The 27,242-nt window shown below is 51.4% G+C and overlaps 33 non-coding genes across 33 annotated transcripts; 19 read left to right on the plus strand and 14 right to left on the minus strand.

Annotated features, from left to right (window-relative positions):
- Positions 1 to 184: 184 nt before the first annotated feature.
- On the plus strand, positions 185 to 266 carry TRNAL-AAG (transfer RNA leucine (anticodon AAG)). Its single transcript has one exon. It is a non-coding gene; the product is annotated as a tRNA-Leu (tRNA).
- A 774-nt stretch (positions 267 to 1,040) lies between these two features.
- On the minus strand, positions 1,041 to 1,112 carry TRNAD-GUC (transfer RNA aspartic acid (anticodon GUC)). Its single transcript has one exon. It is a non-coding gene; the product is annotated as a tRNA-Asp (tRNA).
- Positions 1,113 to 1,652: 540 nt separating this feature from the next.
- On the plus strand, positions 1,653 to 1,734 carry TRNAL-AAG (transfer RNA leucine (anticodon AAG)). The gene has a single exon. It is a non-coding gene; the product is annotated as a tRNA-Leu (tRNA).
- Positions 1,735 to 3,120: 1,386 nt separating this feature from the next.
- Positions 3,121 to 3,202, plus strand: TRNAL-AAG (transfer RNA leucine (anticodon AAG)). The gene has a single exon. It is a non-coding gene; the product is annotated as a tRNA-Leu (tRNA).
- A 774-nt stretch (positions 3,203 to 3,976) lies between these two features.
- TRNAD-GUC (transfer RNA aspartic acid (anticodon GUC)) lies at positions 3,977 to 4,048 on the minus strand. The gene has a single exon. It is a non-coding gene; the product is annotated as a tRNA-Asp (tRNA).
- Positions 4,049 to 4,588: 540 nt separating this feature from the next.
- Positions 4,589 to 4,670, plus strand: TRNAL-AAG (transfer RNA leucine (anticodon AAG)). The gene has a single exon. It is a non-coding gene; the product is annotated as a tRNA-Leu (tRNA).
- A 774-nt stretch (positions 4,671 to 5,444) lies between these two features.
- On the minus strand, positions 5,445 to 5,516 carry TRNAD-GUC (transfer RNA aspartic acid (anticodon GUC)). Its single transcript has one exon. It is a non-coding gene; the product is annotated as a tRNA-Asp (tRNA).
- A 540-nt stretch (positions 5,517 to 6,056) lies between these two features.
- On the plus strand, positions 6,057 to 6,138 carry TRNAL-AAG (transfer RNA leucine (anticodon AAG)). Its single transcript has one exon. It is a non-coding gene; the product is annotated as a tRNA-Leu (tRNA).
- Positions 6,139 to 6,912: 774 nt separating this feature from the next.
- Positions 6,913 to 6,984, minus strand: TRNAD-GUC (transfer RNA aspartic acid (anticodon GUC)). Its single transcript has one exon. It is a non-coding gene; the product is annotated as a tRNA-Asp (tRNA).
- A 540-nt stretch (positions 6,985 to 7,524) lies between these two features.
- Positions 7,525 to 7,606, plus strand: TRNAL-AAG (transfer RNA leucine (anticodon AAG)). Its single transcript has one exon. It is a non-coding gene; the product is annotated as a tRNA-Leu (tRNA).
- Positions 7,607 to 8,380: 774 nt separating this feature from the next.
- On the minus strand, positions 8,381 to 8,452 carry TRNAD-GUC (transfer RNA aspartic acid (anticodon GUC)). The gene has a single exon. It is a non-coding gene; the product is annotated as a tRNA-Asp (tRNA).
- Positions 8,453 to 8,992: 540 nt separating this feature from the next.
- On the plus strand, positions 8,993 to 9,074 carry TRNAL-AAG (transfer RNA leucine (anticodon AAG)). The gene has a single exon. It is a non-coding gene; the product is annotated as a tRNA-Leu (tRNA).
- Positions 9,075 to 9,848: 774 nt separating this feature from the next.
- Positions 9,849 to 9,920, minus strand: TRNAD-GUC (transfer RNA aspartic acid (anticodon GUC)). The gene has a single exon. It is a non-coding gene; the product is annotated as a tRNA-Asp (tRNA).
- Positions 9,921 to 10,460: 540 nt separating this feature from the next.
- TRNAL-AAG (transfer RNA leucine (anticodon AAG)) lies at positions 10,461 to 10,542 on the plus strand. The gene has a single exon. It is a non-coding gene; the product is annotated as a tRNA-Leu (tRNA).
- A 774-nt stretch (positions 10,543 to 11,316) lies between these two features.
- Positions 11,317 to 11,388, minus strand: TRNAD-GUC (transfer RNA aspartic acid (anticodon GUC)). Its single transcript has one exon. It is a non-coding gene; the product is annotated as a tRNA-Asp (tRNA).
- A 540-nt stretch (positions 11,389 to 11,928) lies between these two features.
- On the plus strand, positions 11,929 to 12,010 carry TRNAL-AAG (transfer RNA leucine (anticodon AAG)). Its single transcript has one exon. It is a non-coding gene; the product is annotated as a tRNA-Leu (tRNA).
- Positions 12,011 to 13,396: 1,386 nt separating this feature from the next.
- Positions 13,397 to 13,478, plus strand: TRNAL-AAG (transfer RNA leucine (anticodon AAG)). Its single transcript has one exon. It is a non-coding gene; the product is annotated as a tRNA-Leu (tRNA).
- A 774-nt stretch (positions 13,479 to 14,252) lies between these two features.
- On the minus strand, positions 14,253 to 14,324 carry TRNAD-GUC (transfer RNA aspartic acid (anticodon GUC)). The gene has a single exon. It is a non-coding gene; the product is annotated as a tRNA-Asp (tRNA).
- A 540-nt stretch (positions 14,325 to 14,864) lies between these two features.
- TRNAL-AAG (transfer RNA leucine (anticodon AAG)) lies at positions 14,865 to 14,946 on the plus strand. Its single transcript has one exon. It is a non-coding gene; the product is annotated as a tRNA-Leu (tRNA).
- A 774-nt stretch (positions 14,947 to 15,720) lies between these two features.
- On the minus strand, positions 15,721 to 15,792 carry TRNAD-GUC (transfer RNA aspartic acid (anticodon GUC)). Its single transcript has one exon. It is a non-coding gene; the product is annotated as a tRNA-Asp (tRNA).
- Positions 15,793 to 16,332: 540 nt separating this feature from the next.
- TRNAL-AAG (transfer RNA leucine (anticodon AAG)) lies at positions 16,333 to 16,414 on the plus strand. Its single transcript has one exon. It is a non-coding gene; the product is annotated as a tRNA-Leu (tRNA).
- Positions 16,415 to 17,188: 774 nt separating this feature from the next.
- Positions 17,189 to 17,260, minus strand: TRNAD-GUC (transfer RNA aspartic acid (anticodon GUC)). The gene has a single exon. It is a non-coding gene; the product is annotated as a tRNA-Asp (tRNA).
- Positions 17,261 to 17,800: 540 nt separating this feature from the next.
- On the plus strand, positions 17,801 to 17,882 carry TRNAL-AAG (transfer RNA leucine (anticodon AAG)). Its single transcript has one exon. It is a non-coding gene; the product is annotated as a tRNA-Leu (tRNA).
- Positions 17,883 to 18,656: 774 nt separating this feature from the next.
- On the minus strand, positions 18,657 to 18,728 carry TRNAD-GUC (transfer RNA aspartic acid (anticodon GUC)). The gene has a single exon. It is a non-coding gene; the product is annotated as a tRNA-Asp (tRNA).
- Positions 18,729 to 19,268: 540 nt separating this feature from the next.
- On the plus strand, positions 19,269 to 19,350 carry TRNAL-AAG (transfer RNA leucine (anticodon AAG)). The gene has a single exon. It is a non-coding gene; the product is annotated as a tRNA-Leu (tRNA).
- A 1,397-nt stretch (positions 19,351 to 20,747) lies between these two features.
- On the plus strand, positions 20,748 to 20,829 carry TRNAL-AAG (transfer RNA leucine (anticodon AAG)). Its single transcript has one exon. It is a non-coding gene; the product is annotated as a tRNA-Leu (tRNA).
- A 1,386-nt stretch (positions 20,830 to 22,215) lies between these two features.
- On the plus strand, positions 22,216 to 22,297 carry TRNAL-AAG (transfer RNA leucine (anticodon AAG)). The gene has a single exon. It is a non-coding gene; the product is annotated as a tRNA-Leu (tRNA).
- Positions 22,298 to 23,071: 774 nt separating this feature from the next.
- TRNAD-GUC (transfer RNA aspartic acid (anticodon GUC)) lies at positions 23,072 to 23,143 on the minus strand. Its single transcript has one exon. It is a non-coding gene; the product is annotated as a tRNA-Asp (tRNA).
- A 540-nt stretch (positions 23,144 to 23,683) lies between these two features.
- On the plus strand, positions 23,684 to 23,765 carry TRNAL-AAG (transfer RNA leucine (anticodon AAG)). Its single transcript has one exon. It is a non-coding gene; the product is annotated as a tRNA-Leu (tRNA).
- Positions 23,766 to 24,539: 774 nt separating this feature from the next.
- On the minus strand, positions 24,540 to 24,611 carry TRNAD-GUC (transfer RNA aspartic acid (anticodon GUC)). The gene has a single exon. It is a non-coding gene; the product is annotated as a tRNA-Asp (tRNA).
- A 540-nt stretch (positions 24,612 to 25,151) lies between these two features.
- Positions 25,152 to 25,233, plus strand: TRNAL-AAG (transfer RNA leucine (anticodon AAG)). Its single transcript has one exon. It is a non-coding gene; the product is annotated as a tRNA-Leu (tRNA).
- Positions 25,234 to 26,007: 774 nt separating this feature from the next.
- TRNAD-GUC (transfer RNA aspartic acid (anticodon GUC)) lies at positions 26,008 to 26,079 on the minus strand. Its single transcript has one exon. It is a non-coding gene; the product is annotated as a tRNA-Asp (tRNA).
- Positions 26,080 to 26,619: 540 nt separating this feature from the next.
- On the plus strand, positions 26,620 to 26,701 carry TRNAL-AAG (transfer RNA leucine (anticodon AAG)). Its single transcript has one exon. It is a non-coding gene; the product is annotated as a tRNA-Leu (tRNA).
- Positions 26,702 to 27,242: the final 541 nt, after the last annotated feature.

Below are 27,242 nucleotides of genomic sequence, written 5' to 3' on the forward strand. Positions count from 1 at the left end.
GATTAGTTTTTTTCTCACTTCTTGCCCCCATCTCCCACCTTGCCTCATGGTCTCCCCTCCTCTGCGCACCTGACAGTTTGCCTGCCCTTCCACTGCCTGTCTCCAGACTTTCCAAGGAGAAAAGGCAAAGCACTAAAGCGGGCCGGGCAACGGGTCAAGTTCCGCTTTCGGCGACTAGCAGGGAGGTAGCGTGGCCGAGCGGTCTAAGGCGCTGGATTAAGGCTCCAGTCTCTTCGGAGGCGTGGGTTCAAATCCCACCGCTGCCACTTTTCCTGGCCTTGCATTTTAAAGAAGAACGTAACGTTGACCTCTTCCTTCATTAGTGCCACCTCTGTCGCAATGAGCAAGCGGATGGTATGCCACACCCTGCAGGAAAAAGGTTTCGCTTCTGACGTCTTGCTTTTCTGGACATCCAGTCTCAAGTTTCCCATCTGGAACGGCGCTCCCTGCTGCTTTGTGAAGGCTTGCTGCAAGAGCCTTCGAAACCCAGGAGCTCTTGCGTTGAGCTGTGACGCGTCCTGGGAAGACCTCCCGTTGCAGCGGAATGAGCCCCACTTCCAGGGCGTGCTGGTAGCAAATTTCCCACAGCCCACAGGGAGCAAACGATCCCAGGTGTGATGTATCACCAGGAGAGGCTGAGATGAGAGTAAGGGTTCACGCGTGTGCCCGGACCGAGGTTAATGATGGGATTAGAGCTAGGGTTAGATGCAGGGAAAGAGTGAGAGTTATAATTAGGGATAAAGCTAACAGGTGATCATTACTCGTCATGTAACATGATACAAAGGGTCAGAAGAGGAACTGATTCAGGGTTACAATTTGGACTTCGCAGACAACAGGAGCACTAAATGGTGCTGAGGGGGACTCAATAAAGTGGACCGGCCGCCTAATGTAAGCAATTGTGCACAAATATTGTACGATGACTAGCGTTGCCGGTGCTTTTTTCTTAAAGAGTCAGTTCTTGGCACCCATTCCCTACTTGACTCAGCCTAATCTTCAAGAATATTTGTCAAGAACTAAAAAAAATCCAGAAAAGGTTTAACCTCCCCGTCGGGGAATTGAACCCCGGTCTCCCGCGTGACAGGCGGGGATACTGACCACTATACTAACGAGGAGACGTGAGGGCATGAAATGAACAGCTGCTGATGTCTGCACAGCATCCAGCGACCACCTAGCTGGCCTAGGGGGTCTCATTTTCCCCCGTCAAACGGCTTGCCCGATCTAAGGCTAATTTCTTTCTTTTTATCGGCACCAGGCTTAAAACTCAGTTTAAGGCGATAGTTCCGGGCTATGTTTGACTCCAGAGTTGAATCTGTCATCCCGCATTTCCTCAGCAAATCAAGCTACCCATCTCAAGTCTCATGAGCTGAGGACGGCAAAGTCCCTGTGGGCTTAGGACAGTCAAAGAAACCCCTGGGCTGCATGCTAAGCCCCTTTTCGGCTTCACTTTCCGAATCCTGCCCTAGCTTGCGATTAGTTTTTTTCTCACTTCTTGCCCCCATCTCCCACCTTGCCTCATGGTCTCCCCTCCTCTGCGCACCTGACAGTTTGCCTGCCCTTCCACTGCCTGTCTCCAGACTTTCCAAGGAGAAAAGGCAAAGCACTAAAGCGGGCCGGGCAACGGGTCAAGTTCCGCTTTCGGCGACTAGCAGGGAGGTAGCGTGGCCGAGCGGTCTAAGGCGCTGGATTAAGGCTCCAGTCTCTTCGGAGGCGTGGGTTCAAATCCCACCGCTGCCACTTTTCCTGGCCTTGCATTTTAAAGAAGAACGTAACGTTGACCTCTTCCTTCATTAGTGCCACCTCTGTCGCAATGAGCAAGAGGATGGTATGCCACACCCTGCAGGAAAAAGGTTTCGCTTCTGACGTCTTGCTTTTCTGGACATCCAGTCTCAAGTTTCCCATCTGGAACGGCGCTCCCTGCTGCTTTGTGAAGGCTTGCTGCAAGAGCCTTCGAAACCCAGGAGCTCTTGCGTTGAGCTGTGACGCGTCCTGGGAAGACCTCCCGTTGCAGCGGAATGAGCCCCACTTCCAGGGCGTGCTGGTAGCAAATTTCCCACAGCCCACAGGGAGCAAACGATCCCAGGTGTGATGTATCACCAGGAGAGGCTGAGATGAGAGTAAGGGTTCACGCGTGTGCCCGGACCGAGGTTAATGATGGGATTAGAGCTAGGGTTAGATGCAGGGAAAGAGTGAGAGTTATAATTAGGGATAAAGCTAACAGGTGATCATTACTCGTCATGTAACATGATACAAAGGGTCAGAAGAGGAACTGATTCAGGGTTACAATTTGGACTTCGCAGACAACAGGAGCACTAAATGGTGCTGAGGGGGACTCAATAAAGTGGACCGGCCGCCTAATGTAAGCAATTGTGCACAAATATTGTACGATGACTAGCGTTGCCGGTGCTTTTTTCTTAAAGAGTCAGTTCTTGGCACCCATTCCCTACTTGACTCAGCCTAATCTTCAAGAATATTTGTCAAGAACTAAAAAAAATCCAGAAAAGGTTTAACCTCCCCGTCGGGGAATTGAACCCCGGTCTCCCGCGTGACAGGCGGGGATACTGACCACTATACTAACAAGGAGACGGGAGGGCATGAAATGAACAGCTGCTGATGTCTGCACAGCATCCAGCGACCACCTAGCTGGCCTAGGGGGTCTCATTTTCCCCCGTCAAACGGCTTGCCCGATCTAAGGCTAATTTCTTTCTTTTTATCGGCACCAGGCTTAAAACTCAGTTTAAGGCGATAGTTCCGGGCTATGTTTGACTCCAGAGTTGAATCTGTCATCCCGCATTTCCTCAGCAAATCAAGCTACCCATCTCAAGTCTCATGAGCTGAGGACGGCAAAGTCCCTGTGGGCTTAGGACAGTCAAAGAAACCCCTGGGCTGCATGCTAAGCCCCTTTTCGGCTTCACTTTCCGAATCCTGCCCTAGCTTGCGATTAGTTTTTTTCTCACTTCTTGCCCCCATCTCCCACCTTGCCTCATGGTCTCCCCTCCTCTGCGCACCTGACAGTTTGCCTGCCCTTCCACTGCCTGTCTCCAGACTTTCCAAGGAGAAAAGGCAAAGCACTAAAGCGGGCCGGGCAACGGGTCAAGTTCCGCTTTCGGCGACTAGCAGGGAGGTAGCGTGGCCGAGCGGTCTAAGGCGCTGGATTAAGGCTCCAGTCTCTTCAGAGGCGTGGGTTCAAATCCCACCGCTGCCACTTTTCCTGGCCTTGCATTTTAAAGAAGAACGTAACGTTGACCTCTTCCTTCATTAGTGCCACCTCTGTCGCAATGAGCAAGCGGATGGTATGCCACACCCTGCAGGAAAAAGGTTTCGCTTCTGACGTCTTGCTTTTCTGGACATCCAGTCTCAAGTTTCCCATCTGGAACGGCGCTCCCTGCTGCTTTGTGAAGGCTTGCTGCAAGAGCCTTCGAAACCCAGGAGCTCTTGCGTTGAGCTGTGACGCGTCCTGGGAAGACCTCCCGTTGCAGCGGAATGAGCCCCACTTCCAGGGCGTGCTGGTAGCAAATTTCCCACAGCCCACAGGGAGCAAACGATCCCAGGTGTGATGTATCACCAGGAGAGGCTGAGATGAGAGTAAGGGTTCACGCGTGTGCCCGGACCGAGGTTAATGATGGGATTAGAGCTAGGGTTAGATGCAGGGAAAGAGTGAGAGTTATAATTAGGGATAAAGCTAACAGGTGATCATTACTCGTCATGTAACATGATACAAAGGGTCAGAAGAGGAACTGATTCAGGGTTACAATTTGGACTTCGCAGACAACAGGAGCACTAAATGGTGCTGAGGGGGACTCAATAAAGTGGACCGGCCGCCTAATGTAAGCAATTGTGCACAAATATTGTACGATGACTAGCGTTGCCGGTGCTTTTTTCTTAAAGAGTCAGTTCTTGGCACCCATTCCCTACTTGACTCAGCCTAATCTTCAAGAATATTTGTCAAGAACTAAAAAAAATCCAGAAAAGGTTTAACCTCCCCGTCGGGGAATTGAACCCCGGTCTCCCGCGTGACAGGCGGGGATACTGACCACTATACTAACGAGGAGACGTGAGGGCATGAAATGAACAGCTGCTGATGTCTGCACAGCATCCAGCGACCACCTAGCTGGCCTAGGGGGTCTCATTTTCCCCCGTCAAACGGCTTGCCCGATCTAAGGCTAATTTCTTTCTTTTTATCGGCACCAGGCTTAAAACTCAGTTTAAGGCGATAGTTCCGGGCTATGTTTGACTCCAGAGTTGAATCTGTCATCCCGCATTTCCTCAGCAAATCAAGCTACCCATCTCAAGTCTCATGAGCTGAGGACGGCAAAGTCCCTGTGGGCTTAGGACAGTCAAAGAAACCCCTGGGCTGCATGCTAAGCCCCTTTTCGGCTTCACTTTCCGAATCCTGCCCTAGCTTGCGATTAGTTTTTTTCTCACTTCTTGCCCCCATCTCCCACCTTGCCTCATGGTCTCCCCTCCTCTGCGCACCTGACAGTTTGCCTGCCCTTCCACTGCCTGTCTCCAGACTTTCCAAGGAGAAAAGGCAAAGCACTAAAGCGGGCCGGGCAACGGGTCAAGTTCCGCTTTCGGCGACTAGCAGGGAGGTAGCGTGGCCGAGCGGTCTAAGGCGCTGGATTAAGGCTCCAGTCTCTTCGGAGGCGTGGGTTCAAATCCCACCGCTGCCACTTTTCCTGGCCTTGCATTTTAAAGAAGAACGTAACGTTGACCTCTTCCTTCATTAGTGCCACCTCTGTCGCAATGAGCAAGCGGATGGTATGCCACACCCTGCAGGAAAAAGGTTTCGCTTCTGACGTCTTGCTTTTCTGGACATCCAGTCTCAAGTTTCCCATCTGGAACGGCGCTCCCTGCTGCTTTGTGAAGGCTTGCTGCAAGAGCCTTCGAAACCCAGGAGCTCTTGCGTTGAGCTGTGACGCGTCCTGGGAAGACCTCCCGTTGCAGCGGAATGAGCCCCACTTCCAGGGCGTGCTGGTAGCAAATTTCCCACAGCCCACAGGGAGCAAACGATCCCAGGTGTGATGTATCACCAGGAGAGGCTGAGATGAGAGTAAGGGTTCACGCGTGTGCCCGGACCGAGGTTAATGATGGGATTAGAGCTAGGGTTAGATGCAGGGAAAGAGTGAGAGTTATAATTAGGGATAAAGCTAACAGGTGATCATTACTCGTCATGTAACATGATACAAAGGGTCAGAAGAGGAACTGATTCAGGGTTACAATTTGGACTTCGCAGACAACAGGAGCACTAAATGGTGCTGAGGGGGACTCAATAAAGTGGACCGGCCGCCTAATGTAAGCAATTGTGCACAAATATTGTACGATGACTAGCGTTGCCGGTGCTTTTTTCTTAAAGAGTCAGTTCTTGGCACCCATTCCCTACTTGACTCAGCCTAATCTTCAAGAATATTTGTCAAGAACTAAAAAAAATCCAGAAAAGGTTTAACCTCCCCGTCGGGGAATTGAACCCCGGTCTCCCGCGTGACAGGCGGGGATACTGACCACTATACTAACGAGGAGACGTGAGGGCATGAAATGAACAGCTGCTGATGTCTGCACAGCATCCAGCGACCACCTAGCTGGCCTAGGGGGTCTCATTTTCCCCCGTCAAACGGCTTGCCCGATCTAAGGCTAATTTCTTTCTTTTTATCGGCACCAGGCTTAAAACTCAGTTTAAGGCGATAGTTCCGGGCTATGTTTGACTCCAGAGTTGAATCTGTCATCCCGCATTTCCTCAGCAAATCAAGCTACCCATCTCAAGTCTCATGAGCTGAGGACGGCAAAGTCCCTGTGGGCTTAGGACAGTCAAAGAAACCCCTGGGCTGCATGCTAAGCCCCTTTTCGGCTTCACTTTCCGAATCCTGCCCTAGCTTGCGATTAGTTTTTTTCTCACTTCTTGCCCCCATCTCCCACCTTGCCTCATGGTCTCCCCTCCTCTGCGCACCTGACAGTTTGCCTGCCCTTCCACTGCCTGTCTCCAGACTTTCCAAGGAGAAAAGGCAAAGCACTAAAGCGGGCCGGGCAACGGGTCAAGTTCCGCTTTCGGCGACTAGCAGGGAGGTAGCGTGGCCGAGCGGTCTAAGGCGCTGGATTAAGGCTCCAGTCTCTTCAGAGGCGTGGGTTCAAATCCCACCGCTGCCACTTTTCCTGGCCTTGCATTTTAAAGAAGAACGTAACGTTGACCTCTTCCTTCATTAGTGCCACCTCTGTCGCAATGAGCAAGCGGATGGTATGCCACACCCTGCAGGAAAAAGGTTTCGCTTCTGACGTCTTGCTTTTCTGGACATCCAGTCTCAAGTTTCCCATCTGGAACGGCGCTCCCTGCTGCTTTGTGAAGGCTTGCTGCAAGAGCCTTCGAAACCCAGGAGCTCTTGCGTTGAGCTGTGACGCGTCCTGGGAAGACCTCCCGTTGCAGCGGAATGAGCCCCACTTCCAGGGCGTGCTGGTAGCAAATTTCCCACAGCCCACAGGGAGCAAACGATCCCAGGTGTGATGTATCACCAGGAGAGGCTGAGATGAGAGTAAGGGTTCACGCGTGTGCCCGGACCGAGGTTAATGATGGGATTAGAGCTAGGGTTAGATGCAGGGAAAGAGTGAGAGTTATAATTAGGGATAAAGCTAACAGGTGATCATTACTCGTCATGTAACATGATACAAAGGGTCAGAAGAGGAACTGATTCAGGGTTACAATTTGGACTTCGCAGACAACAGGAGCACTAAATGGTGCTGAGGGGGACTCAATAAAGTGGACCGGCCGCCTAATGTAAGCAATTGTGCACAAATATTGTACGATGACTAGCGTTGCCGGTGCTTTTTTCTTAAAGAGTCAGTTCTTGGCACCCATTCCCTACTTGACTCAGCCTAATCTTCAAGAATATTTGTCAAGAACTAAAAAAAATCCAGAAAAGGTTTAACCTCCCCGTCGGGGAATTGAACCCCGGTCTCCCGCGTGACAGGCGGGGATACTGACCACTATACTAACGAGGAGACGTGAGGGCATGAAATGAACAGCTGCTGATGTCTGCACAGCATCCAGCGACCACCTAGCTGGCCTAGGGGGTCTCATTTTCCCCCGTCAAACGGCTTGCCCGATCTAAGGCTAATTTCTTTCTTTTTATCGGCACCAGGCTTAAAACTCAGTTTAAGGCGATAGTTCCGGGCTATGTTTGACTCCAGAGTTGAATCTGTCATCCCGCATTTCCTCAGCAAATCAAGCTACCCATCTCAAGTCTCATGAGCTGAGGACGGCAAAGTCCCTGTGGGCTTAGGACAGTCAAAGAAACCCCTGGGCTGCATGCTAAGCCCCTTTTCGGCTTCACTTTCCGAATCCTGCCCTAGCTTGCGATTAGTTTTTTTCTCACTTCTTGCCCCCATCTCCCACCTTGCCTCATGGTCTCCCCTCCTCTGCGCACCTGACAGTTTGCCTGCCCTTCCACTGCCTGTCTCCAGACTTTCCAAGGAGAAAAGGCAAAGCACTAAAGCGGGCCGGGCAACGGGTCAAGTTCCGCTTTCGGCGACTAGCAGGGAGGTAGCGTGGCCGAGCGGTCTAAGGCGCTGGATTAAGGCTCCAGTCTCTTCGGAGGCGTGGGTTCAAATCCCACCGCTGCCACTTTTCCTGGCCTTGCATTTTAAAGAAGAACGTAACGTTGACCTCTTCCTTCATTAGTGCCACCTCTGTCGCAATGAGCAAGCGGATGGTATGCCACACCCTGCAGGAAAAAGGTTTCGCTTCTGACGTCTTGCTTTTCTGGACATCCAGTCTCAAGTTTCCCATCTGGAACGGCGCTCCCTGCTGCTTTGTGAAGGCTTGCTGCAAGAGCCTTCGAAACCCAGGAGCTCTTGCGTTGAGCTGTGACGCGTCCTGGGAAGACCTCCCGTTGCAGCGGAATGAGCCCCACTTCCAGGGCGTGCTGGTAGCAAATTTCCCACAGCCCACAGGGAGCAAACGATCCCAGGTGTGATGTATCACCAGGAGAGGCTGAGATGAGAGTAAGGGTTCACGCGTGTGCCCGGACCGAGGTTAATGATGGGATTAGAGCTAGGGTTAGATGCAGGGAAAGAGTGAGAGTTATAATTAGGGATAAAGCTAACAGGTGATCATTACTCGTCATGTAACATGATACAAAGGGTCAGAAGAGGAACTGATTCAGGGTTACAATTTGGACTTCGCAGACAACAGGAGCACTAAATGGTGCTGAGGGGGACTCAATAAAGTGGACCGGCCGCCTAATGTAAGCAATTGTGCACAAATATTGTACGATGACTAGCGTTGCCGGTGCTTTTTTCTTAAAGAGTCAGTTCTTGGCACCCATTCCCTACTTGACTCAGCCTAATCTTCAAGAATATTTGTCAAGAACTAAAAAAAATCCAGAAAAGGTTTAACCTCCCCGTCGGGGAATTGAACCCCGGTCTCCCGCGTGACAGGCGGGGATACTGACCACTATACTAACGAGGAGACGTGAGGGCATGAAATGAACAGCTGCTGATGTCTGCACAGCATCCAGCGACCACCTAGCTGGCCTAGGGGGTCTCATTTTCCCCCGTCAAACGGCTTGCCCGATCTAAGGCTAATTTCTTTCTTTTTATCGGCACCAGGCTTAAAACTCAGTTTAAGGCGATAGTTCCGGGCTATGTTTGACTCCAGAGTTGAATCTGTCATCCCGCATTTCCTCAGCAAATCAAGCTACCCATCTCAAGTCTCATGAGCTGAGGACGGCAAAGTCCCTGTGGGCTTAGGACAGTCAAAGAAACCCCTGGGCTGCATGCTAAGCCCCTTTTCGGCTTCACTTTCCGAATCCTGCCCTAGCTTGCGATTAGTTTTTTTCTCACTTCTTGCCCCCATCTCCCACCTTGCCTCATGGTCTCCCCTCCTCTGCGCACCTGACAGTTTGCCTGCCCTTCCACTGCCTGTCTCCAGACTTTCCAAGGAGAAAAGGCAAAGCACTAAAGCGGGCCGGGCAACGGGTCAAGTTCCGCTTTCGGCGACTAGCAGGGAGGTAGCGTGGCCGAGCGGTCTAAGGCGCTGGATTAAGGCTCCAGTCTCTTCGGAGGCGTGGGTTCAAATCCCACCGCTGCCACTTTTCCTGGCCTTGCATTTTAAAGAAGAACGTAACGTTGACCTCTTCCTTCATTAGTGCCACCTCTGTCGCAATGAGCAAGCGGATGGTATGCCACACCCTGCAGGAAAAAGGTTTCGCTTCTGACGTCTTGCTTTTCTGGACATCCAGTCTCAAGTTTCCCATCTGGAACGGCGCTCCCTGCTGCTTTGTGAAGGCTTGCTGCAAGAGCCTTCGAAACCCAGGAGCTCTTGCGTTGAGCTGTGACGCGTCCTGGGAAGACCTCCCGTTGCAGCGGAATGAGCCCCACTTCCAGGGCGTGCTGGTAGCAAATTTCCCACAGCCCACAGGGAGCAAACGATCCCAGGTGTGATGTATCACCAGGAGAGGCTGAGATGAGAGTAAGGGTTCACGCGTGTGCCCGGACCGAGGTTAATGATGGGATTAGAGCTAGGGTTAGATGCAGGGAAAGAGTGAGAGTTATAATTAGGGATAAAGCTAACAGGTGATCATTACTCGTCATGTAACATGATACAAAGGGTCAGAAGAGGAACTGATTCAGGGTTACAATTTGGACTTCGCAGACAACAGGAGCACTAAATGGTGCTGAGGGGGACTCAATAAAGTGGACCGGCCGCCTAATGTAAGCAATTGTGCACAAATATTGTACGATGACTAGCGTTGCCGGTGCTTTTTTCTTAAAGAGTCAGTTCTTGGCACCCATTCCCTACTTGACTCAGCCTAATCTTCAAGAATATTTGTCAAGAACTAAAAAAAATCCAGAAAAGGTTTAACCTCCTCGTCGGGGAATTGAACCCCGGTCTCCCGCGTGACAGGCGGGGATACTGACCACTATACTAACGAGGAGACGTGAGGGCATGAAATGAACAGCTGCTGATGTCTGCACAGCATCCAGCGACCACCTAGCTGGCCTAGGGGGTCTCATTTTCCCCCGTCAAACGGCTTGCCCGATCTAAGGCTAATTTCTTTCTTTTTATCGGCACCAGGCTTAAAACTCAGTTTAAGGCGATAGTTCCGGGCTATGTTTGACTCCAGAGTTGAATCTGTCATCCCGCATTTCCTCAGCAAATCAAGCTACCCATCTCAAGTCTCATGAGCTGAGGACGGCAAAGTCCCTGTGGGCTTAGGACAGTCAAAGAAACCCCTGGGCTGCATGCTAAGCCCCTTTTCGGCTTCACTTTCCGAATCCTGCCCTAGCTTGCGATTAGTTTTTTTCTCACTTCTTGCCCCCATCTCCCACCTTGCCTCATGGTCTCCCCTCCTCTGCGCACCTGACAGTTTGCCTGCCCTTCCACTGCCTGTCTCCAGACTTTCCAAGGAGAAAAGGCAAAGCACTAAAGCGGGCCGGGCAACGGGTCAAGTTCCGCTTTCGGCGACTAGCAGGGAGGTAGCGTGGCCGAGCGGTCTAAGGCGCTGGATTAAGGCTCCAGTCTCTTCGGAGGCGTGGGTTCAAATCCCACCGCTGCCACTTTTCCTGGCCTTGCATTTTAAAGAAGAACGTAACGTTGACCTCTTCCTTCATTAGTGCCACCTCTGTCGCAATGAGCAAGCGGATGGTATGCCACACCCTGCAGGAAAAAGGTTTCGCTTCTGACGTCTTGCTTTTCTGGACATCCAGTCTCAAGTTTCCCATCTGGAACGGCGCTCCCTGCTGCTTTGTGAAGGCTTGCTGCAAGAGCCTTCGAAACCCAGGAGCTCTTGCGTTGAGCTGTGACGCGTCCTGGGAAGACCTCCCGTTGCAGCGGAATGAGCCCCACTTCCAGGGCGTGCTGGTAGCAAATTTCCCACAGCCCACAGGGAGCAAACGATCCCAGGTGTGATGTATCACCAGGAGAGGCTGAGATGAGAGTAAGGGTTCACGCGTGTGCCCGGACCGAGGTTAATGATGGGATTAGAGCTAGGGTTAGATGCAGGGAAAGAGTGAGAGTTATAATTAGGGATAAAGCTAACAGGTGATCATTACTCGTCATGTAACATGATACAAAGGGTCAGAAGAGGAACTGATTCAGGGTTACAATTTGGACTTCGCAGACAACAGGAGCACTAAATGGTGCTGAGGGGGACTCAATAAAGTGGACCGGCCGCCTAATGTAAGCAATTGTGCACAAATATTGTACGATGACTAGCGTTGCCGGTGCTTTTTTCTTAAAGAGTCAGTTCTTGGCACCCATTCCCTACTTGACTCAGCCTAATCTTCAAGAATATTTGTCAAGAACTAAAAAAAATCCAGAAAAGGTTTAACCTCCCCGTCGGGGAATTGAACCCCGGTCTCCCGCGTGACAGGCGGGGATACTGACCACTATACTAACGAGGAGACGTGAGGGCATGAAATGAACAGCTGCTGATGTCTGCACAGCATCCAGCGACCACCTAGCTGGCCTAGGGGGTCTCATTTTCCCCCGTCAAACGGCTTGCCCGATCTAAGGCTAATTTCTTTCTTTTTATCGGCACCAGGCTTAAAACTCAGTTTAAGGCGATAGTTCCGGGCTATGTTTGACTCCAGAGTTGAATCTGTCATCCCGCATTTCCTCAGCAAATCAAGCTACCCATCTCAAGTCTCATGAGCTGAGGACGGCAAAGTCCCTGTGGGCTTAGGACAGTCAAAGAAACCCCTGGGCTGCATGCTAAGCCCCTTTTCGGCTTCACTTTCCGAATCCTGCCCTAGCTTGCGATTAGTTTTTTTCTCACTTCTTGCCCCCATCTCCCACCTTGCCTCATGGTCTCCCCTCCTCTGCGCACCTGACAGTTTGCCTGCCCTTCCACTGCCTGTCTCCAGACTTTCCAAGGAGAAAAGGCAAAGCACTAAAGCGGGCCGGGCAACGGGTCAAGTTCCGCTTTCGGCGACTAGCAGGGAGGTAGCGTGGCCGAGCGGTCTAAGGCGCTGGATTAAGGCTCCAGTCTCTTCGGAGGCGTGGGTTCAAATCCCACCGCTGCCACTTTTCCTGGCCTTGCATTTTAAAGAAGAACGTAACGTTGACCTCTTCCTTCATTAGTGCCACCTCTGTCGCAATGAGCAAGAGGATGGTATGCCACACCCTGCAGGAAAAAGGTTTCGCTTCTGACGTCTTGCTTTTCTGGACATCCAGTCTCAAGTTTCCCATCTGGAACGGCGCTCCCTGCTGCTTTGTGAAGGCTTGCTGCAAGAGCCTTCGAAACCCAGGAGCTCTTGCGTTGAGCTGTGACGCGTCCTGGGAAGACCTCCCGTTGCAGCGGAATGAGCCCCACTTCCAGGGCGTGCTGGTAGCAAATTTCCCACAGCCCACAGGGAGCAAACGATCCCAGGTGTGATGTATCACCAGGAGAGGCTGAGATGAGAGTAAGGGTTCACGCGTGTGCCCGGACCGAGGTTAATGATGGGATTAGAGCTAGGGTTAGATGCAGGGAAAGAGTGAGAGTTATAATTAGGGATAAAGCTAACAGGTGATCATTACTCGTCATGTAACATGATACAAAGGGTCAGAAGAGGAACTGATTCAGGGTTACAATTTGGACTTCGCAGACAACAGGAGCACTAAATGGTGCTGAGGGGGACTCAATAAAGTGGACCGGCCGCCTAATGTAAGCAATTGTGCACAAATATTGTACGATGACTAGCGTTGCCGGTGCTTTTTTCTTAAAGAGTCAGTTCTTGGCACCCATTCCCTACTTGACTCAGCCTAATCTTCAAGAATATTTGTCAAGAACTAAAAAAAATCCAGAAAAGGTTTAACCTCCCCGTCGGGGAATTGAACCCCGGTCTCCCGCGTGACAGGCGGGGATACTGACCACTATACTAACAAGGAGACGGGAGGGCATGAAATGAACAGCTGCTGATGTCTGCACAGCATCCAGCGACCACCTAGCTGGCCTAGGGGGTCTCATTTTCCCCCGTCAAACGGCTTGCCCGATCTAAGGCTAATTTCTTTCTTTTTATCGGCACCAGGCTTAAAACTCAGTTTAAGGCGATAGTTCCGGGCTATGTTTGACTCCAGAGTTGAATCTGTCATCCCGCATTTCCTCAGCAAATCAAGCTACCCATCTCAAGTCTCATGAGCTGAGGACGGCAAAGTCCCTGTGGGCTTAGGACAGTCAAAGAAACCCCTGGGCTGCATGCTAAGCCCCTTTTCGGCTTCACTTTCCGAATCCTGCCCTAGCTTGCGATTAGTTTTTTTCTCACTTCTTGCCCCCATCTCCCACCTTGCCTCATGGTCTCCCCTCCTCTGCGCACCTGACAGTTTGCCTGCCCTTCCACTGCCTGTCTCCAGACTTTCCAAGGAGAAAAGGCAAAGCACTAAAGCGGGCCGGGCAACGGGTCAAGTTCCGCTTTCGGCGACTAGCAGGGAGGTAGCGTGGCCGAGCGGTCTAAGGCGCTGGATTAAGGCTCCAGTCTCTTCAGAGGCGTGGGTTCAAATCCCACCGCTGCCACTTTTCCTGGCCTTGCATTTTAAAGAAGAACGTAACGTTGACCTCTTCCTTCATTAGTGCCACCTCTGTCGCAATGAGCAAGCGGATGGTATGCCACACCCTGCAGGAAAAAGGTTTCGCTTCTGACGTCTTGCTTTTCTGGACATCCAGTCTCAAGTTTCCCATCTGGAACGGCGCTCCCTGCTGCTTTGTGAAGGCTTGCTGCAAGAGCCTTCGAAACCCAGGAGCTCTTGCGTTGAGCTGTGACGCGTCCTGGGAAGACCTCCCGTTGCAGCGGAATGAGCCCCACTTCCAGGGCGTGCTGGTAGCAAATTTCCCACAGCCCACAGGGAGCAAACGATCCCAGGTGTGATGTATCACCAGGAGAGGCTGAGATGAGAGTAAGGGTTCACGCGTGTGCCCGGACCGAGGTTAATGATGGGATTAGAGCTAGGGTTAGATGCAGGGAAAGAGTGAGAGTTATAATTAGGGATAAAGCTAACAGGTGATCATTACTCGTCATGTAACATGATACAAAGGGTCAGAAGAGGAACTGATTCAGGGTTACAATTTGGACTTCGCAGACAACAGGAGCACTAAATGGTGCTGAGGGGGACTCAATAAAGTGGACCGGCCGCCTAATGTAAGCAATTGTGCACAAATATTGTACGATGACTAGCGTTGCCGGTGCTTTTTTCTTAAAGAGTCAGTTCTTGGCACCCATTCCCTACTTGACTCAGCCTAATCTTCAAGAATATTTGTCAAGAACTAAAAAAAATCCAGAAAAGGTTTAACCTCCCCGTCGGGGAATTGAACCCCGGTCTCCCGCGTGACAGGCGGGGATACTGACCACTATACTAACGAGGAGACGTGAGGGCATGAAATGAACAGCTGCTGATGTCTGCACAGCATCCAGCGACCACCTAGCTGGCCTAGGGGGTCTCATTTTCCCCCGTCAAACGGCTTGCCCGATCTAAGGCTAATTTCTTTCTTTTTATCGGCACCAGGCTTAAAACTCAGTTTAAGGCGATAGTTCCGGGCTATGTTTGACTCCAGAGTTGAATCTGTCATCCCGCATTTCCTCAGCAAATCAAGCTACCCATCTCAAGTCTCATGAGCTGAGGACGGCAAAGTCCCTGTGGGCTTAGGACAGTCAAAGAAACCCCTGGGCTGCATGCTAAGCCCCTTTTCGGCTTCACTTTCCGAATCCTGCCCTAGCTTGCGATTAGTTTTTTTCTCACTTCTTGCCCCCATCTCCCACCTTGCCTCATGGTCTCCCCTCCTCTGCGCACCTGACAGTTTGCCTGCCCTTCCACTGCCTGTCTCCAGACTTTCCAAGGAGAAAAGGCAAAGCACTAAAGCGGGCCGGGCAACGGGTCAAGTTCCGCTTTCGGCGACTAGCAGGGAGGTAGCGTGGCCGAGCGGTCTAAGGCGCTGGATTAAGGCTCCAGTCTCTTCGGAGGCGTGGGTTCAAATCCCACCGCTGCCACTTTTCCTGGCCTTGCATTTTAAAGAAGAACGTAACGTTGACCTCTTCCTTCATTAGTGCCACCTCTGTCGCAATGAGCAAGCGGATGGTATGCCACACCCTGCAGGAAAAAGGTTTCGCTTCTGACGTCTTGCTTTTCTGGACATCCAGTCTCAAGTTTCCCATCTGGAACGGCGCTCCCTGCTGCTTTGTGAAGGCTTGCTGCAAGAGCCTTCGAAACCCAGGAGCTCTTGCGTTGAGCTGTGACGCGTCCTGGGAAGACCTCCCGTTGCAGCGGAATGAGCCCCACTTCCAGGGCGTGCTGGTAGCAAATTTCCCACAGCCCACAGGGAGCAAACGATCCCAGGTGTGATGTATCACCAGGAGAGGCTGAGATGAGAGTAAGGGTTCACGCGTGTGCCCGGACCGAGGTTAATGATGGGATTAGAGCTAGGGTTAGATGCAGGGAAAGAGTGAGAGTTATAATTAGGGATAAAGCTAACAGGTGATCATTACTCGTCATGTAACATGATACAAAGGGTCAGAAGAGGAACTGATTCAGGGTTACAATTTGGACTTCGCAGACAACAGGAGCACTAAATGGTGCTGAGGGGGACTCAATAAAGTGGACCGGCCGCCTAATGTAAGCAATTGTGCACAAATATTGTACGATGACTAGCGTTGCCGGTGCTTTTTTCTTAAAGAGTCAGTTCTTGGCACCCATTCCCTACTTGACTCAGCCTAATCTTCAAGAATATTTGTCAAGAACTAAAAAAAATCCAGAAAAGGTTTAACCTCCCCGTCGGGGAATTGAACCCCGGTCTCCCGCGTGACAGGCGGGGATACTGACCACTATACTAACGAGGAGACGTGAGGGCATGAAATGAACAGCTGCTGATGTCTGCACAGCATCCAGCGACCACCTAGCTGGCCTAGGGGGTCTCATTTTCCCCCGTCAAACGGCTTGCCCGATCTAAGGCTAATTTCTTTCTTTTTATCGGCACCAGGCTTAAAACTCAGTTTAAGGCGATAGTTCCGGGCTATGTTTGACTCCAGAGTTGAATCTGTCATCCCGCATTTCCTCAGCAAATCAAGCTACCCATCTCAAGTCTCATGAGCTGAGGACGGCAAAGTCCCTGTGGGCTTAGGACAGTCAAAGAAACCCCTGGGCTGCATGCTAAGCCCCTTTTCGGCTTCACTTTCCGAATCCTGCCCTAGCTTGCGATTAGTTTTTTTCTCACTTCTTGCCCCCATCTCCCACCTTGCCTCATGGTCTCCCCTCCTCTGCGCACCTGACAGTTTGCCTGCCCTTCCACTGCCTGTCTCCAGACTTTCCAAGGAGAAAAGGCAAAGCACTAAAGCGGGCCGGGCAACGGGTCAAGTTCCGCTTTCGGCGACTAGCAGGGAGGTAGCGTGGCCGAGCGGTCTAAGGCGCTGGATTAAGGCTCCAGTCTCTTCAGAGGCGTGGGTTCAAATCCCACCGCTGCCACTTTTCCTGGCCTTGCATTTTAAAGAAGAACGTAACGTTGACCTCTTCCTTCATTAGTGCCACCTCTGTCGCAATGAGCAAGCGGATGGTATGCCACACCCTGCAGGAAAAAGGTTTCGCTTCTGACGTCTTGCTTTTCTGGACATCCAGTCTCAAGTTTCCCATCTGGAACGGCGCTCCCTGCTGCTTTGTGAAGGCTTGCTGCAAGAGCCTTCGAAACCCAGGAGCTCTTGCGTTGAGCTGTGACGCGTCCTGGGAAGACCTCCCGTTGCAGCGGAATGAGCCCCACTTCCAGGGCGTGCTGGTAGCAAATTTCCCACAGCCCACAGGGAGCAAACGATCCCAGGTGTGATGTATCACCAGGAGAGGCTGAGATGAGAGTAAGGGTTCACGCGTGTGCCCGGACCGAGGTTAATGATGGGATTAGAGCTAGGGTTAGATGCAGGGAAAGAGTGAGAGTTATAATTAGGGATAAAGCTAACAGGTGATCATTACTCGTCATGTAACATGATACAAAGGGTCAGAAGAGGAACTGATTCAGGGTTACAATTTGGACTTCGCAGACAACAGGAGCACTAAATGGTGCTGAGGGGGACTCAATAAAGTGGACCGGCCGCCTAATGTAAGCAATTGTGCACAAATATTGTACGATGACTAGCGTTGCCGGTGCTTTTTTCTTAAAGAGTCAGTTCTTGGCACCCATTCCCTACTTGACTCAGCCTAATCTTCAAGAATATTTGTCAAGAACTAAAAAAAATCCAGAAAAGGTTTAACCTCCCCGTCGGGGAATTGAACCCCGGTCTCCCGCGTGACAGGCGGGGATACTGACCACTATACTAACGAGGAGACGTGAGGGCATGAAATGAACAGCTGCTGATGTCTGCACAGCATCCAGCGACCACCTAGCTGGCCTAGGGGGTCTCATTTTCCCCCGTCAAACGGCTTGCCCGATCTAAGGCTAATTTCTTTCTTTTTATCGGCACCAGGCTTAAAACTCAGTTTAAGGCGATAGTTCCGGGCTATGTTTGACTCCAGAGTTGAATCTGTCATCCCGCATTTCCTCAGCAAATCAAGCTACCCATCTCAAGTCTCATGAGCTGAGGACGGCAAAGTCCCTGTGGGCTTAGGACAGTCAAAGAAACCCCTGGGCTGCATGCTAAGCCCCTTTTCGGCTTCACTTTCCGAATCCTGCCCTAGCTTGCGATTAGTTTTTTTCTCACTTCTTGCCCCCATCTCCCACCTTGCCTCATGGTCTCCCCTCCTCTGCGCACCTGACAGTTTGCCTGCCCTTCCACTGCCTGTCTCCAGACTTTCCAAGGAGAAAAGGCAAAGCACTAAAGCGGGCCGGGCAACGGGTCAAGTTCCGCTTTCGGCGACTAGCAGGGAGGTAGCGTGGCCGAGCGGTCTAAGGCGCTGGATTAAGGCTCCAGTCTCTTCGGAGGCGTGGGTTCAAATCCCACCGCTGCCACTTTTCCTGGCCTTGCATTTTAAAGAAGAACGTAACGTTGACCTCTTCCTTCATTAGTGCCACCTCTGTCGCAATGAGCAAGCGGATGGTATGCCACACCCTGCAGGAAAAAGGTTTCGCTTCTGACGTCTTGCTTTTCTGGACATCCAGTCTCAAGTTTCCCATCTGGAACGGCGCTCCCTGCTGCTTTGTGAAGGCTTGCTGCAAGAGCCTTCGAAACCCAGGAGCTCTTGCGTTGAGCTGTGACGCGTCCTGGGAAGACCTCCCGTTGCAGCGGAATGAGCCCCACTTCCAGGGCGTGCTGGTAGCAAATTTCCCACAGCCCACAGGGAGCAAACGATCCCAGGTGTGATGTATCACCAGGAGAGGCTGAGATGAGAGTAAGGGTTCACGCGTGTGCCCGGACCGAGGTTAATGATGGGATTAGAGCTAGGGTTAGATGCAGGGAAAGAGTGAGAGTTATAATTAGGGATAAAGCTAACAGGTGATCATTACTCGTCATGTAACATGATACAAAGGGTCAGAAGAGGAACTGATTCAGGGTTACAATTTGGACTTCGCAGACAACAGGAGCACTAAATGGTGCTGAGGGGGACTCAATAAAGTGGACCGGCCGCCTAATGTAAGCAATTGTGCACAAATATTGTACGATGACTAGCGTTGCCGGTGCTTTTTTCTTAAAGAGTCAGTTCTTGGCACCCATTCCCTACTTGACTCAGCCTAATCTTCAAGAATATTTGTCAAGAACTAAAAAAAATCCAGAAAAGGTTTAACCTCCCCGTCGGGGAATTGAACCCCGGTCTCCCGCGTGACAGGCGGGGATACTGACCACTATACTAACGAGGAGACGTGAGGGCATGAAATGAACAGCTGCTGATGTCTGCACAGCATCCAGCGACCACCTAGCTGGCCTAGGGGGTCTCATTTTCCCCCGTCAAACGGCTTGCCCGATCTAAGGCTAATTTCTTTCTTTTTATCGGCACCAGGCTTAAAACTCAGTTTAAGGCGATAGTTCCGGGCTATGTTTGACTCCAGAGTTGAATCTGTCATCCCGCATTTCCTCAGCAAATCAAGCTACCCATCTCAAGTCTCATGAGCTGAGGACGGCAAAGTCCCTGTGGGCTTAGGACAGTCAAAGAAACCCCTGGGCTGCATGCTAAGCCCCTTTTCGGCTTCACTTTCCGAATCCTGCCCTAGCTTGCGATTAGTTTTTTTCTCACTTCTTGCCCCCATCTCCCACCTTGCCTCATGGTCTCCCCTCCTCTGCGCACCTGACAGTTTGCCTGCCCTTCCACTGCCTGTCTCCAGACTTTCCAAGGAGAAAAGGCAAAGCACTAAAGCGGGCCGGGCAACGGGTCAAGTTCCGCTTTCGGCGACTAGCAGGGAGGTAGCGTGGCCGAGCGGTCTAAGGCGCTGGATTAAGGCTCCAGTCTCTTCGGAGGCGTGGGTTCAAATCCCACCGCTGCCACTTTTCCTGGCCTTGCATTTTAAAGAAGAACGTAACGTTGACCTCTTCCTTCATTAGTGCCACCTCTGTCGCAATGAGCAAGCGGATGGTATGCCACACCCTGCAGGAAAAAGGTTTCGCTTCTGACGTCTTGCTTTTCTGGACATCCAGTCTCAAGTTTCCCATCTGGAACGGCGCTCCCTGCTGCTTTGTGAAGGCTTGCTGCAAGAGCCTTCGAAACCCAGGAGCTCTTGCGTTGAGCTGTGACGCGTCCTGGGAAGACCTCCCGTTGCAGCGGAATGAGCCCCACTTCCAGGGCGTGCTGGTAGCAAATTTCCCACAGCCCACAGGGAGCAAACGATCCCAGGTGTGATGTATCACCAGGAGAGGCTGAGATGAGAGTAAGGGTTCACGCGTGTGCCCGGACCGAGGTTAATGATGGGATTAGAGCTAGGGTTAGATGCAGGGAAAGAGTGAGAGTTATAATTAGGGATAAAGCTAACAGGTGATCATTACTCGTCATGTAACATGATACAAAGGGTCAGAAGAGGAACTGATTCAGGGTTACAATTTGGACTTCGCAGACAACAGGAGCACTAAATGGTGCTGAGGGGGACTCAATAAAGTGGACCGGCCGCCTAATGTAAGCAATTGTGCACAAATATTGTACGATGACTAGCGTTGCTGGTGCTTTTTTCTTAAAGAGTCAGTTCTTGGCACCCATTCCCTACTTGACTCAGCCTAATCTTCAAGAATATTTGTCAAGAACTAAAAAAAATCCAGAAAAGGTTTAACCTCCCCGTCGGGGAATTGAACCCGAATTGAACCCCGGTCTCCCGCGTGACAGGCGGGGATACTGACCACTATACTAACGAGGAGACGTGAGGGCATGAAATGAACAGCTGCTGATGTCTGCACAGCATCCAGCGACCACCTAGCTGGCCTAGGGGGTCTCATTTTCCCCCGTCAAACGGCTTGCCCGATCTAAGGCTAATTTCTTTCTTTTTATCGGCACCAGGCTTAAAACTCAGTTTAAGGCGATAGTTCCGGGCTATGTTTGACTCCAGAGTTGAATCTGTCATCCCGCATTTCCTCAGCAAATCAAGCTACCCATCTCAAGTCTCATGAGCTGAGGACGGCAAAGTCCCTGTGGGCTTAGGACAGTCAAAGAAACCCCTGGGCTGCATGCTAAGCCCCTTTTCGGCTTCACTTTCCGAATCCTGCCCTAGCTTGCGATTAGTTTTTTTCTCACTTCTTGCCCCCATCTCCCACCTTGCCTCATGGTCTCCCCTCCTCTGCGCACCTGACAGTTTGCCTGCCCTTCCACTGCCTGTCTCCAGACTTTCCAAGGAGAAAAGGCAAAGCACTAAAGCGGGCCGGGCAACGGGTCAAGTTCCGCTTTCGGGGACTAGCAGGGAGGTAGCGTGGCCGAGCGGTCTAAGGCGCTGGATTAAGGCTCCAGTCTCTTCGGAGGCGTGGGTTCAAATCCCACCGCTGCCACTTTTCCTGGCCTTGCATTTTAAAGAAGAACGTAACGTTGACCTCTTCCTTCATTAGTGCCACCTCTGTCGCAATGAGCAAGCGGATGGTATGCCACACCCTGCAGGAAAAAGGTTTCGCTTCTGACGTCTTGCTTTTCTGGACATCCAGTCTCAAGTTTCCCATCTGGAACGGCGCTCCCTGCTGCTTTGTGAAGGCTTGCTGCAAGAGCCTTCGAAACCCAGGAGCTCTTGCGTTGAGCTGTGACGCGTCCTGGGAAGACCTCCCGTTGCAGCGGAATGAGCCCCACTTCCAGGGCGTGCTGGTAGCAAATTTCCCACAGCCCACAGGGAGCAAACGATCCCAGGTGTGATGTATCACCAGGAGAGGCTGAGATGAGAGTAAGGGTTCACGCGTGTGCCCGGACCGAGGTTAATGATGGGATTAGAGCTAGGGTTAGATGCAGGGAAAGAGTGAGAGTTATAATTAGGGATAAAGCTAACAGGTGATCATTACTCGTCATGTAACATGATACAAAGGGTCAGAAGAGGAACTGATTCAGGGTTACAATTTGGACTTCGCAGACAACAGGAGCACTAAATGGTGCTGAGGGGGACTCAATAAAGTGGACCGGCCGCCTAATGTAAGCAATTGTGCACAAATATTGTACGATGACTAGCGTTGCCGGTGCTTTTTTCTTAAAGAGTCAGTTCTTGGCACCCATTCCCTACTTGACTCAGCCTAATCTTCAAGAATATTTGTCAAGAACTAAAAAAAATCCAGAAAAGGTTTAACCTCCCCGTCGGGGAATTGAACCCCGGTCTCCCGCGTGACAGGCGGGGATACTGACCACTATACTAACAAGGAGACGTGAGGGCATGAAATGAACAGCTGCTGATGTCTGCACAGCATCCAGCGACCACCTAGCTGGCCTAGGGGGTCTCATTTTCCCCCGTCAAACGGCTTGCCCGATCTAAGGCTAATTTCTTTCTTTTTATCGGCACCAGGCTTAAAACTCAGTTTAAGGCGATAGTTCCGGGCTATGTTTGACTCCAGAGTTGAATCTGTCATCCCGCATTTCCTCAGCAAATCAAGCTACCCATCTCAAGTCTCATGAGCTGAGGACGGCAAAGTCCCTGTGGGCTTAGGACAGTCAAAGAAACCCCTGGGCTGCATGCTAAGCCCCTTTTCGGCTTCACTTTCCGAATCCTGCCCTAGCTTGCGATTAGTTTTTTTCTCACTTCTTGCCCCCATCTCCCACCTTGCCTCATGGTCTCCCCTCCTCTGCGCACCTGACAGTTTGCCTGCCCTTCCACTGCCTGTCTCCAGACTTTCCAAGGAGAAAAGGCAAAGCACTAAAGCGGGCCGGGCAACGGGTCAAGTTCCGCTTTCGGCGACTAGCAGGGAGGTAGCGTGGCCGAGCGGTCTAAGGCGCTGGATTAAGGCTCCAGTCTCTTCAGAGGCGTGGGTTCAAATCCCACCGCTGCCACTTTTCCTGGCCTTGCATTTTAAAGAAGAACGTAACGTTGACCTCTTCCTTCATTAGTGCCACCTCTGTCGCAATGAGCAAGCGGATGGTATGCCACACCCTGCAGGAAAAAGGTTTCGCTTCTGACGTCTTGCTTTTCTGGACATCCAGTCTCAAGTTTCCCATCTGGAACGGCGCTCCCTGCTGCTTTGTGAAGGCTTGCTGCAAGAGCCTTCGAAACCCAGGAGCTCTTGCGTTGAGCTGTGACGCGTCCTGGGAAGACCTCCCGTTGCAGCGGAATGAGCCCCACTTCCAGGGCGTGCTGGTAGCAAATTTCCCACAGCCCACAGGGAGCAAACGATCCCAGGTGTGATGTATCACCAGGAGAGGCTGAGATGAGAGTAAGGGTTCACGCGTGTGCCCGGACCGAGGTTAATGATGGGATTAGAGCTAGGGTTAGATGCAGGGAAAGAGTGAGAGTTATAATTAGGGATAAAGCTAACAGGTGATCATTACTCGTCATGTAACATGATACAAAGGGTCAGAAGAGGAACTGATTCAGGGTTACAATTTGGACTTCGCAGACAACAGGAGCACTAAATGGTGCTGAGGGGGACTCAATAAAGTGGACCGGCCGCCTAATGTAAGCAATTGTGCACAAATATTGTACGATGACTAGCGTTGCCGGTGCTTTTTTCTTAAAGAGTCAGTTCTTGGCACCCATTCCCTACTTGACTCAGCCTAATCTTCAAGAATATTTGTCAAGAACTAAAAAAAATCCAGAAAAGGTTTAACCTCCCCGTCGGGGAATTGAACCCCGGTCTCCCGCGTGACAGGCGGGGATACTGACCACTATACTAACGAGGAGACGTGAGGGCATGAAATGAACAGCTGCTGATGTCTGCACAGCATCCAGCGACCACCTAGCTGGCCTAGGGGGTCTCATTTTCCCCCGTCAAACGGCTTGCCCGATCTAAGGCTAATTTCTTTCTTTTTATCGGCACCAGGCTTAAAACTCAGTTTAAGGCGATAGTTCCGGGCTATGTTTGACTCCAGAGTTGAATCTGTCATCCCGCATTTCCTCAGCAAATCAAGCTACCCATCTCAAGTCTCATGAGCTGAGGACGGCAAAGTCCCTGTGGGCTTAGGACAGTCAAAGAAACCCCTGGGCTGCATGCTAAGCCCCTTTTCGGCTTCACTTTCCGAATCCTGCCCTAGCTTGCGATTAGTTTTTTTCTCACTTCTTGCCCCCATCTCCCACCTTGCCTCATGGTCTCCCCTCCTCTGCGCACCTGACAGTTTGCCTGCCCTTCCACTGCCTGTCTCCAGACTTTCCAAGGAGAAAAGGCAAAGCACTAAAGCGGGCCGGGCAACGGGTCAAGTTCCGCTTTCGGCGACTAGCAGGGAGGTAGCGTGGCCGAGCGGTCTAAGGCGCTGGATTAAGGCTCCAGTCTCTTCAGAGGCGTGGGTTCAAATCCCACCGCTGCCACTTTTCCTGGCCTTGCATTTTAAAGAAGAACGTAACGTTGACCTCTTCCTTCATTAGTGCCACCTCTGTCGCAATGAGCAAGCGGATGGTATGCCACACCCTGCAGGAAAAAGGTTTCGCTTCTGACGTCTTGCTTTTCTGGACATCCAGTCTCAAGTTTCCCATCTGGAACGGCGCTCCCTGCTGCTTTGTGAAGGCTTGCTGCAAGAGCCTTCGAAACCCAGGAGCTCTTGCGTTGAGCTGTGACGCGTCCTGGGAAGACCTCCCGTTGCAGCGGAATGAGCCCCACTTCCAGGGCGTGCTGGTAGCAAATTTCCCACAGCCCACAGGGAGCAAACGATCCCAGGTGTGATGTATCACCAGGAGAGGCTGAGATGAGAGTAAGGGTTCACGCGTGTGCCCGGACCGAGGTTAATGATGGGATTAGAGCTAGGGTTAGATGCAGGGAAAGAGTGAGAGTTATAATTAGGGATAAAGCTAACAGGTGATCATTACTCGTCATGTAACATGATACAAAGGGTCAGAAGAGGAACTGATTCAGGGTTACAATTTGGACTTCGCAGACAACAGGAGCACTAAATGGTGCTGAGGGGGACTCAATAAAGTGGACCGGCCGCCTAATGTAAGCAATTGTGCACAAATATTGTACGATGACTAGCGTTGCCGGTGCTTTTTTCTTAAAGAGTCAGTTCTTGGCACCCATTCCCTACTTGACTCAGCCTAATCTTCAAGAATATTTGTCAAGAACTAAAAAAAATCCAGAAAAGGTTTAACCTCCCCGTCGGGGAATTGAACCCCGGTCTCCCGCGTGACAGGCGGGGATACTGACCACTATACTAACGAGGAGACGTGAGGGCATGAAATGAACAGCTGCTGATGTCTGCACAGCATCCAGCGACCACCTAGCTGGCCTAGGGGGTCTCATTTTCCCCCGTCAAACGGCTTGCCCGATCTAAGGCTAATTTCTTTCTTTTTATCGGCACCAGGCTTAAAACTCAGTTTAAGGCGATAGTTCCGGGCTATGTTTGACTCCAGAGTTGAATCTGTCATCCCGCATTTCCTCAGCAAATCAAGCTACCCATCTCAAGTCTCATGAGCTGAGGACGGCAAAGTCCCTGTGGGCTTAGGACAGTCAAAGAAACCCCTGGGCTGCATGCTAAGCCCCTTTTCGGCTTCACTTTCCGAATCCTGCCCTAGCTTGCGATTAGTTTTTTTCTCACTTCTTGCCCCCATCTCCCACCTTGCCTCATGGTCTCCCCTCCTCTGCGCACCTGACAGTTTGCCTGCCCTTCCACTGCCTGTCTCCAGACTTTCCAAGGAGAAAAGGCAAAGCACTAAAGCGGGCCGGGCAACGGGTCAAGTTCCGCTTTCGGCGACTAGCAGGGAGGTAGCGTGGCCGAGCGGTCTAAGGCGCTGGATTAAGGCTCCAGTCTCTTCGGAGGCGTGGGTTCAAATCCCACCGCTGCCACTTTTCCTGGCCTTGCATTTTAAAGAAGAACGTAACGTTGACCTCTTCCTTCATTAGTGCCACCTCTGTCGCAATGAGCAAGCGGATGGTATGCCACACCCTGCAGGAAAAAGGTTTCGCTTCTGACGTCTTGCTTTTCTGGACATCCAGTCTCAAGTTTCCCATCTGGAACGGCGCTCCCTGCTGCTTTGTGAAGGCTTGCTGCAAGAGCCTTCGAAACCCAGGAGCTCTTGCGTTGAGCTGTGACGCGTCCTGGGAAGACCTCCCGTTGCAGCGGAATGAGCCCCACTTCCAGGGCGTGCTGGTAGCAAATTTCCCACAGCCCACAGGGAGCAAACGATCCCAGGTGTGATGTATCACCAGGAGAGGCTGAGATGAGAGTAAGGGTTCACGCGTGTGCCCGGACCGAGGTTAATGATGGGATTAGAGCTAGGGTTAGATGCAGGGAAAGAGTGAGAGTTATAATTAGGGATAAAGCTAACAGGTGATCATTACTCGTCATGTAACATGATACAAAGGGTCAGAAGAGGAACTGATTCAGGGTTACAATTTGGACTTCGCAGACAACAGGAGCACTAAATGGTGCTGAGGGGGACTCAATAAAGTGGACCGGCCGCCTAATGTAAGCAATTGTGCACAAATATTGTACGATGACTAGCGTTGCCGGTGCTTTTTTCTTAAAGAGTCAGTTCTTGGCACCCATTCCCTACTTGACTCAGCCTAATCTTCAAGAATATTTGTCAAGAACTAAAAAAAATCCAGAAAAGGTTTAACCTCCCCGTCGGGGAATTGAACCCCGGTCTCCCGCGTGACAGGCGGGGATACTGACCACTATACTAACGAGGAGACGTGAGGGCATGAAATGAACAGCTGCTGATGTCTGCACAGCATCCAGCGACCACCTAGCTGGCCTAGGGGGTCTCATTTTCCCCCGTCAAACGGCTTGCCCGATCTAAGGCTAATTTCTTTCTTTTTATCGGCACCAGGCTTAAAACTCAGTTTAAGGCGATAGTTCCGGGCTATGTTTGACTCCAGAGTTGAATCTGTCATCCCGCATTTCCTCAGCAAATCAAGCTACCCATCTCAAGTCTCATGAGCTGAGGACGGCAAAGTCCCTGTGGGCTTAGGACAGTCAAAGAAACCCCTGGGCTGCATGCTAAGCCCCTTTTCGGCTTCACTTTCCGAATCCTGCCCTAGCTTGCGATTAGTTTTTTTCTCACTTCTTGCCCCCATCTCCCACCTTGCCTCATGGTCTCCCCTCCTCTGCGCACCTGACAGTTTGCCTGCCCTTCCACTGCCTGTCTCCAGACTTTCCAAGGAGAAAAGGCAAAGCACTAAAGCGGGCCGGGCAACGGGTCAAGTTCCGCTTTCGGCGACTAGCAGGGAGGTAGCGTGGCCGAGCGGTCTAAGGCGCTGGATTAAGGCTCCAGTCTCTTCGGAGGCGTGGGTTCAAATCCCACCGCTGCCACTTTTCCTGGCCTTGCATTTTAAAGAAGAACGTAACGTTGACCTCTTCCTTCATTAGTGCCACCTCTGTCGCAATGAGCAAGCGGATGGTATGCCACACCCTGCAGGAAAAAGGTTTCGCTTCTGACGTCTTGCTTTTCTGGACATCCAGTCTCAAGTTTCCCATCTGGAACGGCGCTCCCTGCTGCTTTGTGAAGGCTTGCTGCAAGAGCCTTCGAAACCCAGGAGCTCTTGCGTTGAGCTGTGACGCGTCCTGGGAAGACCTCCCGTTGCAGCGGAATGAGCCCCACTTCCAGGGCGTGCTGGTAGCAAATTTCCCACAGCCCACAGGGAGCAAACGATCCCAGGTGTGATGTATCACCAGGAGAGGCTGAGATGAGAGTAAGGGTTCACGCGTGTGCCCGGACCGAGGTTAATGATGGGATTAGAGCTAGGGTTAGATGCAGGGAAAGAGTGAGAGTTATAATTAGGGATAAAGCTAACAGGTGATCATTACTCGTCATGTAACATGATACAAAGGGTCAGAAGAGGAACTGATTCAG

The sequence above is a fragment of the Ambystoma mexicanum genome, unplaced genomic scaffold, assembly GCF_040938575.1.
Source record: "Ambystoma mexicanum isolate Mex_15411 unplaced genomic scaffold, UKY_AmexF1_1 Mex_scaf20, whole genome shotgun sequence".
NCBI lineage: Eukaryota > Metazoa > Chordata > Amphibia > Caudata > Ambystomatidae > Ambystoma > Ambystoma mexicanum.